Genomic DNA, 16392 nt, shown 5'->3' on the forward strand with positions numbered 1-16392 from the left:
CACATTTCCCTTATGATACTGCTTCTCTCTGAAAACATTCAGGGAAGGAAATTGAAGTAATCAAAAGCACTAAAGAGTCTAACCAGAGAAATCCCCAACTGCACCATCATAGAGTTGGACAGTTTATCCTATGTTTCCTGGGCGAGTCTTTCACCCAGGTTCTTACAGACATTCCTGAGACGAGACATTGCCAGCATAATGGTCAAAGAGGAGCACACTGGTTACTTGGGACTCAGATGTTCTCATTTCTAATCCTGTATGCCTTCCTGCATTGTTACTAGCCTCTGGGAAAATTGGGCATAGGATTAAAGAAAGTGCAGGACCTCTAACCAAATACTAATCAAACCTGAATCTCCCACTTCTCAGCCGCCCCACTCTGAGACAATCTTCCTGACACCAAAAAGCAGTTCTAAATACTTCGCATCACTGAACGAAACCAAGCCAAACAAAAAGCAGAAAGTCCACGAAATCATATACTCAGCAAATAATGAAGAGTGACCTTCTTCTAAACTCAGCTTTTGAAATGCCCGAATCCAATCATCTACTTTTTTAATATGAGGTGCTTCTCTCTTTTACTCCACCTACCAACACGGCCCAGCAGCCCCGTGAGGCAGCTTGTGGAGCTCTGGAAATAGTCAGGCGCTGAGTGTTTGCATTACTTTGTATTCCTCTGGCTGCAGTCAATTCCTACCCACTTTATGTTGGTCTGATTTAGCTCCCTTTTATATGAATGTCAAGTTTTGCATTTGTTAAGGGCCATCTTCCAGACCCCTGCTGGAAAAGCAAATTTTCCTCTTTGGTAATGCTTCAAATTTATACTACCTACATATGAATGTACCCATAGTGGGAGGAAGGAAGGCATAGAGAAACATAATTTGTTTTCTTGAAACCTGGTTTAAACTCACACAATTTCTTTAATCATTCCACAGGAGGGGGTTACAGACGGATTTTTGTTTCCTTACCACAGAATCTCTAAGTGCTTATGCCATTTGGTAGCATGGAAATGTGCATAATAATACTGTATACTTTTATCATATTTTTCACAAATTGAATATATACACGTATATATAAAAGATCCATGTTATTAGAGATGATCGTAAGTCTGCATGACAGCCTGGTACAACATTTCCGAGACCTGGAATTTTTCGTTTGGAGGGCCAGATTTAGAGGAAAATTGAGGAGACTTGGTTGATCTTACCGTCTCCCTCCTTAATTTGAAGATCTGACTTGAAGGGAAATCTATTTCTCTGATCTCCCTACTAAAAGCCCAGTCATTCCAGTGATGCACAGATCTGAAAAGGTGGTGGGAAAATGAATGAGTTTGGCAAGGGGATGGAGTGATGGCATGAGAATAAATTCAGTCTAACAAAATGCTAACCAGAGCAGAAACTATCATAGTTTAGATGAATGCTCGCAACATGTCCCCCGTGAGTGCAGCATTATTGGTACATTTTTATTAAAAGTTTCAATTGTGTGGGGCCGGAGCGATAGCACAGCGGGTAGGGCGTTTGCCTTGCACGCGGCCGACCCGGGTTCGATCCCCGGCATCCCATATGGTCCCCCAAGCACTGCCAGGAGTAATTCCTGAGTGCAAAGCCAGGAGTAACCCCTGATCACCGCTGGGTATGACCCAAAAAGCAAAAAAAAAAAAAAGTTTCAATTGTGTAATGGGACAATTACTGGGCTTGGTTAGAGAGGTTGGACCTCAAGTTACTGGATAGCATAAAGTATCTTAATTTAGTTGAGGTTAAATTTCATTTTAAAACATGTTTAAGGTGGCCAGAGCAATAGCACAATGGGTAGGGCATTTGCCTTGCCTGCGGCTGACCCAAGTTCATTCACTGGCATCCCATATGGTCCCCCTGAGCACTGCCAGAAAAGATTCCTGAGTGCAGAGCCAGGAGTAACCTGTGAGCATCACTGGGTGTGACCCCCAAAAAAGCAAAAAAAAAACTGTCTAAGTGAGTCTTTAATTTGGAGACAATTTTAGATTTGTAAAAGAGCTGTGGAGATAGTACAGAAAATTTAAAAGAATTTTTTACCTCCTTTGCAACCTATGAAAGCATTTGGGAAAACCATGAGCTGCCCTTCAGGCCTGTTATTAATCTCTTCAGCCTTTTCCCTTCTCTCCTCCATCCTCTTCTCCAGCACCATGTTACCATTATTTGTCACCATGAATTATCATTCTTCCTTGGGGGAACTATTTTGGCTGAAAATCATTTTTAGCATTATCCCTGCAGTTAGACCCTCATCAAATTCCAGAAGAGAAATTAGGAATTTATACAAATTCCAGAAGAGAATCCTCAAAAGTTATTTCCTACAAGGACCCTCTCTTTGTTTCTATCGATCATTCCTCAAGGCTAGTCTGTAAAATTTCACTGTTTGGCTAATAACATCCAAATATTTATATTGGATTTTCAGTGATGAACTTAACGGAGTCTGCAGACATGTCCTATTTTAATAATGCACTCTGAGACTTTTATTTGGGGGGGAGGGGGTGGCGGCACACTTAGCAGTGCTCAGGCCTTATTCCTGGTTCTGTGTTCAGGGATCTTTCCTGGGGGTTAAGGGAAACAATCATATGTCGTGCTGGTGATCAAAACCAGGTCAGCTGCATGCAAGGCAAACTACCAACCCACAGTACTGCCACCCAACCCAGACCCCAAGACACTCGTAATGCTTTAATTTAATGCTTGTTCAATGGTGGTAGTGGGTGGGGGGCGGGGTAAATAGAAATAACTTTTGAGATTGAAAGAAAAATAATCTCTTATCTGAGTAAATTATAATTACTCCATAATTCATCCACAAAGCATAATTATTAATCCAGGTACCTGATGTCTCTATATTTTGTTCTCACATAATATAGGAAAACAGAAAATCCAATAAGTGAAGTCCTTTACCAAAAAGACATCCCCCCCAAAGCAGGTTGTCACTTTTCAACAGACTACAGATCAATATAAGATGGAGAACTCTGCTCTTTGGTAACATTAAGATGTTGACTTCAGCAATAAGCATGTGATAGATCAGAAGTTAAGATGAAACGCTGGCCAATGAGACACAAGAGGAAGAAAGATGCTTAATTTAGAACAGGAGACATCAAGAATCTTCCTCCACAGCCAGCTCAATGTCTGTGCTCTATAGAATCCTGCATGTATCATGCATGACCACAGGATCAGCTTTTCATGACAGTTTCTACAGGAGCCCAGCAGTGGTGGACAGTAGGGTACAGAGAGGGAACCATGTTCTCATGGAAGTACCCATTGCCACGTGGAAAAGTGGCTAGCAGAATACAAACAACACTTCTCAGCCTCGTTCACATGGAGAATAAATGAAAGTGTTATTATTCATGCTGCTGTCAGACAGGATCACGTCTGAGTCACATCACACACCACTGTGTCTTGATTTAGTTATTTACAAGATCCCTGGAGAAGAGCGAGTCTACAGAAGTCAAAAATAAAATTTGAAAAAAAAACTGCAACCGGGGCACCTGGTCCACTCTCTGAGGCAACCACTGAGCAGGACACGCTTGCTTAAGTGTTTCCAAATCATCGGAGAGAAATAAAAGAAATTAGAGCTTAATTTCTTGGTGGAAACTTCCATACATATTTTAAGCAAGTCACTGGAGTTATTTTGCGCCGTGAGATTTGGTTTTTTTATTTACCTATGTGGAATGAGACAAAAATAGTATTGATTCCATGGAATTTTCTAAAAGATTCCATTGAAATAAAACACGTTGAAGAACTGGGAAAGAGAATAAGGTTCCACAAATGCTGGTTGATAAATACAGTAAAGCACTCCCAGAAGAAAAGACCAAGCCATGCCCACATCCCTCCCGAGGAAAAAAGCAGTCACTCTTGTGATTCTTTCAGTGGCAAAACATACCAACACTCACATGTTATGGAATCCATAAAAATGCATAATGAGCTTAGGGATGGTTATTGTCAGCTTTTACCCAACTGATCAAATAAACTTTGAAAAATAAAGCTAATGACCTCCTCTCTGGAATTCCAGAATTACGGATCATATACGTGAGATTTTGATGACTGCCCAGCCCTGAGCCAAACCAGACTGTAGGAAATGAGTGACTCCACCACCCCAACCTTCTGCTGCTTCCCTGCACCATGACCTTTCCTCTTCCTCCCTGACCTTCTGGCCCATTTCTTTCGTTATTTCTTCAATGCCTTCCATCATCTTATGCAGCACACATGCATGTTGTAAAGAATTCTGCAAACCCTCTGGATGTGGCTCCTGCTGTTTTCCCATTCCTTCCACTGCTGCTCCACTCCTGCCTCTCATGTTCACAAGACCCTGGTTGCAGTGAGCCAGATGCTCTTCACTGAGGAAACTTCAAGTTGGGTCCACACAGGGACTCTCCACGCAGCCAACAAAATCTTTCCCACGACGTCCACCCTGTTCTCCAGACTCCCACCTATCTTCACTTATCAGCTGGCCCAGAACTTAATATGGAGACCCAGGATTTGCTGGACCTAAGATCAAGCCACTCTTCCCACCTCTTCAGCTGGCTTCCTCTCCGTGTTCCCTAGGGAAACTTCCAGCAAAATGTTACCTGGTACAGGTATGAAGAGAGTCATCACTCACAGCTTTTAAAGCTAGGGGAATATTCATATCTCTTTTTGTTGGTAAAATAAAGGTTAGATTTGTTATTTCACTAATTGTCATGGGAGAACTCTCAACCTTTGAGTGCTGACATTCGTAATTTATCCCTTTAAATCTTGCTCTTATTGTCTAGCCCACTGATGTACCTAAAGCAGCACACATGTGTTTGGCTTAAACATACTTACTTGTATTCTCTTATATGCATTGTTCGTCCCTCTCAGAGAGCCCGGCAAACTATCAACAGTATCCCGCCCGCACAGCAGAGCCTGACAAGCTCCCCATGGAGTAGTTGACACACCAAAAACAGTAACAATAATGGGTCTCATTCCCCTGACCCTGAAAGAGCCGCTAATATGGCACTGTTGGGAAGGACAAGTAAGGAGAGGCTGTTAAAATCTCAGGGTTGGGGCGAATGGAGACGTTATTGGCACCCACTCAAGCAAATCAATGAACAACAGGATGACAGTGATACAGTGATACAGTGAAGTCTTGCTCTATTAAGAAAACTAGAAGTACCTGGCTTTTATTTATTTATTTATTTATTTAGCCCACCAATCCCACCAATGGCCAACATCCAGAGACTATAAAACCAAGCTCCTGAAAGAGAGCGACGCAGAGAGTCTCTTGCCCCCGCTCCTGGCTATCTTCCCCGGGGCCCCTCGGAGAGGGTGGGCTCCAGTTTCCCTCCCCGCCCCGAGCAGAGATCCCGTGGCTGAAGACCTCCAAAGCCTAGCCACAGCCATGCTCAAGGCCCCTCTCCACACATTCAGATGAGCCTCATGCATGAAGGAACCGGCAGAGGAACCCAGGTGTGTGGGACCTAGGGCTGAGACCTCCAAGCCTGCATGGATTGGGACTGGGCCTCTTCTGACCAGATTCTCCATTTTCCAATAGCTAGGCGGTCACACCCAGGGACTGCTCTCAGCGCCGTGTAATCCCACCAATGGCCAACATCCAGAGACTATAAAACCAAGCTCCTGGAAACGACATCTTATAACCTAATTCTCCCTCTGGGAGAACCTGGCAAGCTACTGAGAGTTTCCTGCCCACATGAAAGAGCCTTGCAAACTCCCCATGGCGTATTTATATGCCAAAACCAGTAACAATGATGGGGCTCATTTCCCCGACCCTTAAAGAGCCTCCAATGTGGCACCAATGAAAGGGATGAGTAAAGAGAGGCTTCTAAAATCTCAGGGCTAGGAGGAATGGAGATGTTATTGAGACCGCTCGAGAAATTCGACAATCAACGGGATGATGATGATGATGATGACGATGATGATGATGATGATGATGATGATGATGATGATGATGATGATAATGATGATGATGATTTGGGGTTTGAAGGCCACACCTGTGGGTACTCTGGGCTTATTCCTAGTTTGGTGCCCAGGGGCACTTCTAAAGGTGCCAGAGATGACAGTGAGGTCAGCTATATGCAAGGCCAGCACATTACTTGCTACATTATCTCTCCAGTTCTATGTCTTTTGATTTATCTATTTTTGGTTTGGTGACCAAACCCAGCAGTCCTCAGGGCTTTCTACTGGCTCTGCACTCAAGAAATTACTACTGGTGGGCTGTGGGTGGGAGGCATATGAATTTCCAGAGACCAAAACCTGGGTCAGTTGCATGCAAGACAAATACGCCGCCTGCCATACTATCATTTTAGCCCCAAGCTTCATGTCTGCTCAACTGGTGTCACCAGTACAGGACAAAAAAAATAAGCAAATAGATTATATCTTGCTTTCAAGTTGGAAAAATATTAAGCAGAGAATGATTCAGAGGAAGGCTGAGGGAGGGCCAGAAAATCCTTCCTAGGTGCCTGACTTTCCCACCACTTCCAATGAAGTGTCCTTATGTGTTGATAACATTTTTATGTTTATAATGCCAAGATTTATATGGTTTATATGCCAAGGCATTAAAAATAAATAAATAAATAAAACTCAGACAAATATCTTACAAGCACATTCGTGGGGCGGGGGAAAGTGCCCTGAGTAGAGCAGCAAAGGCTCTATTGAGAGGGGCGCCTGCCACACGAGGAGGCATGCAAGTATCAGCCAGCCAAGCTACTAGGAATTGCAAGTGAACTGGGGCAAATAATTAAAGAAGATGCTTTATGGATTACGAAGCACAGAGCTTGCCATTTGTGACCTGCCTCTTGGACTCATCTTCGTGTTTCTCTTCCTTAGAATGTGGCCTTGTTTGTCTGCAGGATGAGGCCCAGAGCAGATGCTGGCATGAGAGTCCACGTGCACAGCTGTGCTGTCCTGTGGCATCTCCTCTGCTGATTCACTGCACAGATCTGCATGAAAACCTCTCATGGGACGACAGGGACAACACAGGCTTCAGACCTCTGCCCTGCTTCAACCCCAGCCCAACAGAATTCCCCAAGCATTTCTGGGGTGGCCCTAAGGGCCCCTAAGTGCCAGAGTGGCCTGCGCGGCCCTCAGCACCTCCAAGCAGCCGGAGCAGACCCCCATTCTGCATGCTCAGACCACTGCCTTCAGCCACCAGCCTATTAGTGAGAATTCCTGCTAAGTGCTCCTCCACCCCACCCTGAAGAACCACTTGGGAGACCGCCCCCACCAAAAAAACACAACAACAACAATAAAAAATAATAAATATCTCTTGCTACATCTTAGCTCTAATTAGAAAGTCTTTCTAATTGATTGTTGTTGCTTGCAGTAGGGCAAGTCGTACTGTGAATTATTCATAATCAGGCATCCAGATAAAATGGCCAGGACTCTGCTATCCCTAATAACACTCTCCCAGACCTTCAACTAAAGCCCCATGACACCCTCCTTTCCTTCTCTCCCCCAAATCTCCAAGGTCCTGTATGCCCTCACCCGGTTCTGTCCAAATGAGCAAAGCAGAACAGAGGCCAGGGAAGGAGGTATGGGTAAATGGGGGGAGCCCGTTGGGAAAGAGCATCTCAGTGGCCTACACTGAATTTCAAGCCTTTTTTCCTCTCTGGGACCTATGCACTAGGATTGATGAAAGGCTGGTATCAATATTTCCTGCTGCCCTTCCAAATAGGAAAAACAGCAATAAAATGAAATAAATCCCAATCAGTGAGCAGAGTTGGTCAAGTTGCTCCCTCTGCATGCCCCTATCTTTCCCTCGCCTGGAATGCAGGGGTCCCCGGGGCTGGGGCCCATGTTCATAACATCTACTGTGAGGCTCTCCAAGGAGGCATTTCAGCCAGTGCCAGTACACACAGGCAATGCTCCCTTCCTCCCCTTAGACCACCCGCTGGTCAGTGCCCCAACCCCCTGGGCACTGGGAGAGGCTGAGCCTCCACCCCAGGGGTCAAACCCTACAGAGACCCGGATGGCCCAGAGACTTGAGTATGGGCAAAGATCAGGAGAGTACTGAGTGAGCTGACCCCGGGAGCACAGCTCTCCTGCACCTTTACAGGCATGTGGAACCCTGGGAAATCACTCACTGAGTGTGGGCAGGTCAGCCCTGGGAAGTACGAAGGCTACGTGAGGCTTCATTTGCTGTGTTGCAAACAAACGTAAATAAATTACTGGGAGAATCTCATTTACATTTAGAAATTCATCCTGACGCATGACATGCCTGCCAATGTTTTGGTTTGGTTGTTTAGTTTTGGTTTTTTGATTGGATTTTGGTTTTTGGTTTTAAATATATTTTTTAAAGCAACACCACACATGAAACCCTGATTGTGGGTATCCTAGGTGTAGCTGATGTGGGGTAACTGTTCAGGAGCAAGGGATTTCCATACCCTTTGTGAACAGAAGCAGCCCCTCACATTACTCACCTCCCGCCCCACCACACACACACACACACACACACACACACACACACACACACACACGAAGCAGCAGTGTTATGTCCATGGTTGTTTCTATGTTCCTTTAATTTGGGGGGCTGACTAGGGTTTGTGGCCCCAGGATTAGTTTCAGCAATGTTCAGAGACTAACCCTGGCTCTGTGCTCAGGGGTGAATCCTGGTGGTGTTTGAGGCACCATATGCAGTGCTGTGGAGATTCAAAGCAGGGTCAGCTAACACTTCACCCACTGTTGTACAGCTGGGGCCCACTTCTGTTTCCATTGATCTCTCTAGTTGCCACTGTTCAGAAGGAACATCCCAAATGCACTGCCAGAGGGACTAGCTGCTCTCCCAGGAGTGTGGAGAGTGGTATTAAGCTATTCAGGTTCTTTCTTTCATTCCACCCAAAACTGCAGGTAGCTGGCAGGGGGTGGAGCCAGAATGGAGTAAACTGGCTCTGACAGGGCTGGTATCCATCACAGACCTCTGTCTCATTCCTTGTTGAGCTGTAGTGCCGCACACTCTAACTGCTCATCCCATGGCCAGGGGCCTAAGACTTGCAATGGTAACCACCAAAGGCAGGAGCAGGGAACAAAACCCTCTTAGGCTGCAGGGTCATGACTTTGGGGGTGGAAGCAGGCAGGGGGCCGCCGCACTGAATGGACCCCACATCTGATGTCCAAGACCCCATTTAGATATCCCAGGGTTCTAGTATGATGGTTGAGCATCAGGACCAGAAGCCTGTCCTATTCCTCCCAAGGGTCAAGAATCACTTGAGCAGCCCCATGCACCTTCTGAACTAGGGCACATTCTCACCTCCCAGCTTCCTGGCAGGGGCCCTTAAATGCCACTTCCTTTCCCCTGCAGCTGGGAGCCTGGACTCACTCTCCCTGGCCACTCATTTCCTTCTCCGCACTCTGTCTCAGAAAGGGGCGGGGCTTTGCTCTGTGCCCCCACCAGTGAAATACAACTGCCTCCTAAATGGGGAGATGAACTCGGCCTCCTGCAAGGCCGAGTATTTACATAAGCTAGAAGAGGTCTGTGAGTTTATTGGTTAGGGGGAAAATAAGCAGGCCATGAAATAATTATTTTTCATTGTGCCCTGCCAAAGCCATTCAGCCAAAGGCTAAATTGAGCTGCTATTGTGATTATTGGAACAGCGGAGCCAAAAGTCTTTGCCGCAAAGCATCCCGGCTGTCCTAAATTTTGTTCTGATGGCTAGTTTGCATGCTGGCTCAGACCCTGCCAAATCAACCCCCCCACCCAGTAGGAGGGTGGACAGGGCTGCTGCATCCCAGCCCTCATCAATGACTGGTTTAGGGCCATTCGGAGCTCTGGATTAGAAACAAATCACTTCCCGGCACGATCCCACACAGTAGGCCTGTCCACAAGCACTCGGAGGCGAGGAGAAGAAAATGAAGACTTCCCACATTTACCTCCGGTCATTTCTCTCATTGCCAATTGCCCTTTATGGCAATACGGAGTCCTTCCCAGCAGTCTGGAAGGAAGCCAGCAACATCAGCACCAACGGGGTGGGCTTAATGGGGCATGGAACCCTGCCCCCACCACCACCAATGCCTGCTTGGCACCTTGACAGGTATGTCTGCTGACCATTGGGCTTTGTGACCAAGTCACAGGACTTTTTTTGGGCTTTCAGTAGTGCTGGGGGCTCTGTTTGCTTGGGGTACCCCCACCGTGGATCTCTGGGGCTTTGTCACCTGTGACAGGCAACAAAGATGAGCTGGAAGACAGGATGGAGAGAAGCCCATTGATCTTCTAAGATGTCAGGTCAGTACCTCTTCTAAACCAACATTTCATTGTGAGCTGTGGTGAAGAGATGTCTGAAAACAAAACAAAGGTGAAAGGCAGACAACACCACCAGATCAGTTCAGTCAAAGCTGACTTCCTTCATCTCTGCACACAATCCATGCAGAAAAGCAATAGATGCAAAAATTTAAGCAGAGCACCTCTTCTACCCCCAGGTCGCACAAGGCCTGACACAAGCCCTTGTGTCTTGAGCATAGATGCTAAGGTGGATCTCTCATCTATGGCAGGAATCTGCTGCACATGAATGTCACTGTCAAGTACACCAGTGGTTTCCTCACTGACCAAGCTACCCTTTTCAGAAAAGGTGAAAAAGAATCACTCAGCACCTCTTGGAAACCTACCTTTTTAAAAGCTTCCTCCTTGCAATGGAGGCTAGCACCGCCCCTGAGGACCTCACCCCAGGAGTGTTATCACCTACTTTGGGAACCGGTGGTGCAGGAAACCAGCCCTGGAGAGAGGGCACAGAGGGGCCAAGAGCCACCAGGAACTGGGAAGAAGACAATGGGAGACGCTGAGTCTGCTGTGCCTGTACTTACCTCTTCCCCCATGCCTGAACTCCCACTTCTGCTAGGACAGGTTTCATTTTCCCCAAAATAATCACGTAGAGTTGGAAACATCACCATAGTGAGGGTCTCTTCTATTTCAGGGTCTACAGCAAAAAAATCCTCAAGAATGAAGTAACTTGAAACAGCGAGTGCTATCCTGAATGCTATCTCCCTCTCACATGCCAAATGGAGACCCCCTTTCTGAGGGAACCGGGCCAAGGAATGGGAAAACAATGTCCCATCCCCTCCTCTAACTTGCAAGAAAGGGAGAACAAGACCATGAGGCTGGAAACAAGAAATTCATGGGCCCAGGCAGCATACACACCATTCTTGGTGATAGATTCTGAATCCTTCATTTATAACTTTACTCTTTCCACCCTGTTTTTCCTCTACTTCCACTCACCCACTCACTTCAGTCTTGGTCATCTTTGACTTCTCCAGGACTACGCATTCTGTTTTCCTTCATATCTCTGCAAATATGCACTTACCGTGCACAGAGGATTCTATATGTTTTGACATTTACCCAACACTCACTCCTCAGGAAGGCAAGGACATAGGCACAGCAGACCCTGGGATTCCAATACCTTGTTCAACGTTGTTGCGTTATCACATTGGTGAAGGGGAAAAATATCCCAGCTACTGTTGAACAGAACAGCATGTTTCCAGGCCCTGGTTTCAAGTGTCCTTCACTTGAAGGCAAGTCCCAAGAATGCACAGACTATGTTCACTTTTAGACTGCCTTGAGACGTCTTGAGGCTTTGTTTTATTCTAAATGAGCAAATGCAGCCAGAGGAGTGTCACTACTGCACTGAGGGGTAGGACACGAGGTTTCAAGCAGGGAAGCTCCAGAGGCCTCTCGTCGCACCACTTTCCATAGGTCCTCAGACACTGAAGGTTGCTCTGCCAGCCCCACACAAACACTCACAAACATAAGAATTTCATTTTTTCCTTAAGAAAAAACCTGGACAGGCACTGAGAGCATCCTTCCCCCTCTGCCCTGGAGGAAACTGAGAATTTTGCGGCCAGCCCAAGGTCAGTCCCTGAGCCTGAGCAGAGAAGCTGAAGCTCCATGGTGATACTTGCTGGCAATCCCCAGAGCTGGAAACGCACATGCCTGCATTCAGTGAGGGGAACACCTGGGGTCTGCATGCATCCAGGCCATGCGCTCTTGCCTGAAGACTCAAGGGCTTGGGGAAGGTGGGGCAACAACCAATGGATCCCTACAAGGCTCCTCTGCCTCCAGTGGGGCTGAGCTGGTGTCCAGCTAATCACAGGAGACCCCAGTGCCACCCACTGGTGTTATTCAAGTGTAGCCTTTTTCAGTGACTCTGCAAGGTTCAGTTGATTATTAACTGCATTAACTTTGCAGCCTACAAACCTCGCACCACACGCGGGCAGCCTAGGGGATCTTCCGGGTATTGGTTAAGCCAAACACATTCCATACAGTAACATGCTCCCAGAAAAGTGGGATCTTTCCTGGCCAACCCTAACTGGGACTCCCCCCCCCACCCCCACACACACACTCCGCTCAAAAGAGGCAAGTAGAGGGCAGGCAGTTTGATTCAATTCCCAGAATTTTTCAGACCCATCAACAGCACCCTCTTGCCTTTCTAAGGTTGTGAGGCCGGTATTTTACCCCCTTCCCTATGTCCTGGCAAGGATTACGCCACAAGATGTATCTTAGGATAATTTAAAATGTTCCATGGAAATTAAAAAAAAAAATACCTCAGGTACAGAGAGATAGTACAGGGTTACGGTGGTTGTCTTGCATGCATAGACCTCAGGTAGATCCTACCATCACATATAATCCCCCAAACACTGCCAGAAGTGTCCCCTGAGAACCACTATCCCCTACCTGTAGCACTGTAGCACTGTCGTCCCGTTGTTCATCGATTTGTTCGAGCAGGCACCAGTAACGTCTCCATCTTGAGACTTGTTGTTACTGTTTTTAGCATATCGAATAAGCCATGGGTAGCTTTCCAGGCTCTGCCGCGCTGGCAGGATACTCTTGGTAGCTTGTCAGGCTCTCCAAGAGGGGTGGAGGAATCAAACCCAGGTGGGCCACGTGCAAGGCAAAGGCCCTACCCGCTGTGCTATTGCTCCAGTCCACCCTATACCTATTGAGTAAAACTAAATTTAATTGCCAGAGTTACTATGCACCCAACACAGAGGGTTGCCTAGAACAACCAGGAGACTTTTAGAATCATCCCACCCAAATACGGGTGACTCTTTCCACGACACAGAAAAGCATAAACCACATTATCCGCGGAGGGCCCCAATCTCTCTTCCCCGTGCACCCACTTCTCAGAAGACTAGCTCCCCGAGAGACAGAATCCACAAGTGGATTGTTTCCCTGTCTCCTGAGCCAAAAATTCTGGGATCTGTGTATCCCTGCACCCTAACCCCCCCACCCCGGCTGACCGCCAGAGGGGACCCGGGTCATCAGAAACCAAGCTACATCTGAGGGCCTGGAGGCTGTGTTTGGGAGTAGGGCCCCCGGCCCGTTGGGCTAGCCACACAGCAAGGTCTTCAGCCTAGGAGGGGCCACACTCTGCAGGGCTGCCAGTCGCCGAGACCATGGACCCCAGCAGCACGTGCAGGGTTCTGACTCACAGGCCTCCATGCAGACGGCCACAGCACTGCACCATCGGCGGGCAGCCAGTGTCTAGCAGCGTCGGGGGTGTGGGGAGAGCCGCAACCCATCCCAGAAACACAAACAGGGTGGAATAGAGGCAAGGAGGACGCAGCGCAGGTGCGGGCAGAACTGGGCTCCTTCCCTTAACTCTTCCCGACTCCTTGCTCTGCGAGCCCCAAGCCCCCCACTAGGAAAGCCCCCTTGTCCAGACGGTGTCGCAGGAGCACCCAGCCGGACACGCGCAGCTGCTGCTCCCAGCTTCCTCTGGGCTGCGCTGCAGATCCCACCCGCTGCCGGCCCCTTCTCCGGACAGAACCTGTGAAACTGCACGGCCTGGCCATCCGGGAGGGCTGCCTTCCCTGACCTCTCCACAGAAAATTCTGGAAGAGCTTGAAACTCCCAGCCAGGAGACGAGACCCCGGGGCTGGGGAAGCCCTTCAGAAACCAGAGAGCCTGGGCGAGTCCGCAGGAGAGGCCGCCGGGTCCTGCAGCCCTCGGGTCCTGGGGCACAGAGCCACGGGCTGCTCCATTCCTTGGTCACTATTTTCATTGCCAACCCCAAGTGAAAATTTCTCCCCAGAGAACCATCTAGGCCCACAGGGTGTCCTATGGGAAAGCAAATTTCCAGAGGCCACCGTCATGCTAGTCCAACTCATAATCAAGTGATTTTTTTTTCTCTTTGACAAAATAAAAACTGGTGACAGATATCTTATACCTTTAAATTAGTCCAGAATGACCAGAAACCTTGTGGAGCTCACATTACAAGAGCAGGAAGCCCGGTAGAATTGACGGCTGATGCTTTTTCCTCTCTAGAGTTTTCAGTGGAAAGAGCCTCTTTATAAGAATTTTGCAGGCCTTGTTTAAAAACAAGGATAGGCACCTATGCCCCTGCTTTCTGAGAGCAAGGCTTATGCCAAAAGTCGCATTAACTTTTCTCATTAAAGGCTATAACTAGACCTTCCAGAAAAAACATCTCCCTTCCATTTTTCTCTTAAATTCAAAAGTAAATAAGCATCACTAGAGCTGAGAAATTTTAAAAACAAGTTCTTTTAAAAGAATATATTTTAAAGAAGAAATTAATTCCAACCCTTACCTTTGGCACTTCACACAACTTCGGCCAGGCCTTACCTGTATAAATAGAAAGAACTAATTTACTAGCGAAATGCCCCTGGGCAAGCGTGTACTGGCTAATGAAGTGCTCAGCTTTTGCATGATTAACCAGCTGGTGGGGGCAGTGTGAAAAGCAGAGGGCATAAAAGAATATGAAAAATTGATTAGCAGCCCTCTTTAAAAGCAGCCCATGCAAAACACTGTCCCCCCTTTTATACACAGGGGTGCAGACATTGGCAGGGAGAGGCCTAAAGCAGGAAACGGAGCAGGCCTTGGCCGCTGTGTGACTCTTCAAGACTGACTCCAGAGGGAGGGTCAGGGAGGAAAAGAAAAGAAGCCCAAGTTCTTCCCAACTGACCTACTTCTATGTACGTCCCGGGGCCTAGAGCGAATTTTTAATCTTGTGAGAGGCACGGCCCGCAGTGGCCGTCCCGGTTGGCCTGGGCTGGGTATTCAATCCTCTCCCCTCAAGCCCTCGCCCAGACCACACTTGGCTTCAACTATTGCCAGGCCAATTCATTAAGAAAAAGGGGTAGTGTCTTGAGCCAGAATATTTATACACTTGACTCAGAAACAATCTATTCAAAGGGACATTGTCCCAAGCTGCAGATGCTGGAGGACTTTCTGATTCAGAAAATTCTTCAGCGGGCCTTGCAGGAATTCTCCATCTCCCGCTTCAAGAAGGCACCTGGAGTCAGATCCAAGAGAAACACATCCAAGAGAAAAATAAGACGTGGCCCAGGGAGATGTCCAGAACACTGGACACCGCATCCCTCTCATTCCTTTCCTTTCTGATAACACAGTTAAGATGTGCACCACAGGCACGTCCCAGCAGGGCAGAGAGGACAGAAGACAAGCCACACTCTGGCCTCAAGCCCCAGATCTTTCTTTTCACCAAGACGGCTGCTTAGGTTAAAGCCAGAGCACCAAGGCCCAGCCAGGAGCTGGAAGAGACGTGTGGATAGACACGTGCGCATGCGCACACAGACGTTTATGTGTCTGCTCCCCCTTCCAGCTGAGCCAGGCACCAGTCTCCCACCTCTTTACCCTTCCCGTGTCCACAGACAGCTGTCCTTCTGACACGCCTCTCCTGTACTCGCCACCATGCCGGGAAGGGTCTTGACTAGGAGAACATATCTCCCTCGGAGAAGCAAGCACGCCAGATCTCCACCAGGCAGGACCCCAGGACTTCACAAGAAAATCTCAGAATAGCAGCCACAGAGGGCCAGTGAAGGGCTCTGAAGCCCGAGTTCTAGTATCAGCTCTGCTATCAAGCGCACTATGTGACCTTGGACAAACTGCTTAGCCTTTCTGGGCCTCAGCTGTCTCTTCCACACAAGGAAAGAGCATTCCACATGAGTCTGAAGCCATCTTCCCATACTGAGAAGTTTGTGTTTTTTTTCGTGGACTCTTTAATGGGTTCATGGACCAGACAAGAGAAGCTGAACATTTCTGGGGTTGCTTTACTTTATAGAGATGCTCCGGGCATAGGCTTGTCCAGTGGGACTGCTGAGCTCTGGAAATAGAGCTAGTCTGAATTTCAAGACTCCGTGTCAAAAAATATTCCAATTATTAATACATTTTATATTGGCTATCTATAGAAATGAACATATTTAGGATGTGCTAGCTTGAATAAAATACATTATTAAACTTTTAAAAGTTTTTTGGTGATGACTAGAAATTTAGTTTACTTATTTATTTGTGGGGTCGCATCCAGCTGTGCTCAGGGTTCACTCCTGGCAGTGATGGGGTGATCATAGTCGGTGCTGGAGATGGGACCAGAGCTAGGCAAGTGCCTGGACCTCTGGTCCCCTATTTCTCCAGCCCCTAGAAAAAATTTTACATCTGACTCACTATGTTTCTGTTGGA

General features: G+C 47.5%; 1 protein-coding gene across 7 annotated transcripts in view; it reads right to left on the reverse strand.

Annotated features, from left to right (window-relative positions):
- The window catches only part of ESRRG (estrogen related receptor gamma), a 597387-nt gene that overhangs the window by 490520 nt on the left and 90475 nt on the right, over positions 1-16392 (reverse strand). For 3 of the 7 annotated variants that reach the window (XM_055144534.1, XM_055144535.1, XM_055144540.1), the window contains exon 2: positions 14507-14541. The exons of the other annotated variants lie outside the window; for them this stretch is intronic. The gene's annotated coding sequence lies outside the window, so the exon portion shown is untranslated. The remainder of the gene's footprint in view (positions 1-14506; positions 14542-16392) is intronic. 7 annotated transcript variants of the gene reach the window in all.

The sequence above is a fragment of the Sorex araneus genome, chromosome 7 (assembly GCF_027595985.1).
Source record: "Sorex araneus isolate mSorAra2 chromosome 7, mSorAra2.pri, whole genome shotgun sequence".
NCBI lineage: Eukaryota > Metazoa > Chordata > Mammalia > Eulipotyphla > Soricidae > Sorex > Sorex araneus.